Raw genomic sequence first — 2,251 nt, 5'->3', positions numbered from 1 at the left:
GACTGGCTCATCTCCTCCCCGAGACCCCTCTGCAAGGGGATCTCCAGTGGCCTACTAATGGGCTTTGGACAGAGAATTTTTTGATGATGTGCTATCTGCTACAGGAGGCAAGTGGGAGTTTAAAATGGTTCAGTTAGGGGCAGTATTAGGAGAAAACCCTTTCATATTTATACCTTGTTGAGTTGTTTAATAACATGTCAGAAAACTGGAGAGAAACACACACACACACACAAATCAAAAAGCATTGCTACTGGGGTTCCAGCTCAAAAATGCATGGGCTTATTTCAACAAAATGTGTTTAAATATGTCTCTGCAATCAGTGGATGGCTGCACACAAGTATGTTCTCTCTCTTTTTAAAACAATCATTTTACTGGGGGCTCGTCCAACTCATCACAATCCATACATCAAGTATGTTCTCTTAATGCACTTCTCTTAGTTTCATTCATGTGCCTTAAAAAGGGGCCAAATCCAAATAGTAACTTCCTAGGGGATCTGCTTGGGCACTTAAATCCACAGGCCAGCACAGAATGAACATTGTGGCTGCTGTTCTTGGAGATTCCAAAGAGATAATGTTGATAGATTTTCTCAAAGGACACATGACAATCATGGAGGCTCATTATGAAGATATTTTAAGAAAATTGAAAATTGCATTGGTGTGAAAAAAAAGAAGGAAAGTTGAACTGAGGATTTATTTTTCATTATCATGATAATGCACCTGATCATTTAAGAGGAGCGTGATTTGAATCCCTGCAGAAACAAGATTTGAATACCTAAACTGCTGTCTTAACATAAATATAAGTTGAAGAGTGCAGAAATTTTCAAAGAAGAGTTAGATTAAACCATTGCCCTCAGAAGTATGTAAACCTAGATGGAGGCTATGTCCAGAAATAATAGTTCCACTTTTTTTTTCAGTTTTTAACTTGCTTTAATCATATACAGGCCTCACAAAAATACAAAAATATGGAACGCTTCACGAATTTGCGTGTCATCCTTGCGCAGGGGCCATGCTAATCTTCTCTGTATCGTTCCAATTTTAGTCTATGTGCTGCCGAAGCGAGCTCTAGTTCCACATTTTGATATTTTGTTTATTAGAATTTTGTAGCAAGACTTTCTGACATACACTCGAATTTGAATACATATATATCATATATATAATATTGGTGTATCAGAATTCACTTTACTGATTCTAACTTAAAAAAAAGAGTTATTGAGCCATAATTAACATATCATACAATTGAATAGTTCAATCTTTCCTAGAAGGGTTGTGTAATCATCATCACAATCAACTTTGGGACCTTTTCTTCCTTCTTAGACCCATTAATGTTAACTTTCCATTTTCTCCTCCCTATCCCCTTCCATTCCCCCAGGCAGTCATTACTTTAGCTAAGATCTTCAGAAACCCACCCATCCCATTTCCTTATACAGAAAAACAAACAAACAACAAGGACCCAGTAACAATGACCACATCAAACACAAAGACCTGAAAAAAACTAGAGAAAACAGAAAACCTCAAAAACTAGAATAAATTTACATTGGGTCCAGGGGGTGATCAAATGACAAGGTGTTACATTCCAGCCTAAATATAGTTGCTAAAATCCACTTTGCAATGGTGTGTGTCTGATATTAGGGCTATTGACAGCCCTGTCTAGATGCACCAGAGATTCAGCAGCCCTCCAGCCACACAGGCCTGCAGCAAGCGGCTTTTGGGCTACCACTATCACCCATAGCTTCCTTCAATCCAACCGGGCATGCTTCAAACATTTTTAAGGGACAAATATAAGTACTTAGTATTAAATATCGGGGCTGCCAAGATGAAAAGGCAATATTGACATTATCCCTTGCTATAATGGAGGTAAACACAACTGCAAGAAGACGGAAAGACTGTCAATAAGTATGTACGAAAAGTATGACCACTCCTTATCCTAGTCACCATTGTACAAACTGTGTTGGTCAAAGTTACTTTAGCTTTATGCCTGGATAGAGTCATTTTAACATGGCAACATTGTGGCATTTCAATTTATAATGATTTTTCAGTCATCTAAACTGCTTGATCTGTTTGGAATTGTTACTATAACAGCCACCTTGAAAGATTTCTATCAACTAAATTTGTCTCTCAAATGAATTTATCTCAGAAATGTATCTGTGTTTGTGTCTTATGTTCAAAAGGATTTTTAACAAATAATTTCATATTTGTTGACGCATTATGCTTTTCTATTAAACTGTAATTTTCCTACTAACAACATTTAGTGT

At 37.0% G+C, this 2,251-nt stretch overlaps 1 non-coding gene across 1 annotated transcript; it reads right to left on the bottom strand.

The window, feature by feature from the left end:
• Positions 1 to 955: 955 nt before the first annotated feature.
• Positions 956 to 1,062, bottom strand: LOC115869108. Its single transcript, XR_004046000.1, has one exon. It is a non-coding gene; the product is annotated as a U6 spliceosomal RNA (small nuclear RNA).
• Between the last annotated feature and the right edge of the window lie 1,189 nt (positions 1,063 to 2,251).

Source organism: Echinops telfairi, unplaced genomic scaffold (assembly GCF_000313985.2).
Source record: "Echinops telfairi isolate 266 unplaced genomic scaffold, ASM31398v2 ScPeMD7_1;HRSCAF=3_0, whole genome shotgun sequence".
NCBI lineage: Eukaryota > Metazoa > Chordata > Mammalia > Afrosoricida > Tenrecidae > Echinops > Echinops telfairi.
This window is presented reverse-complemented; position numbering and strand designations above follow the sequence as displayed.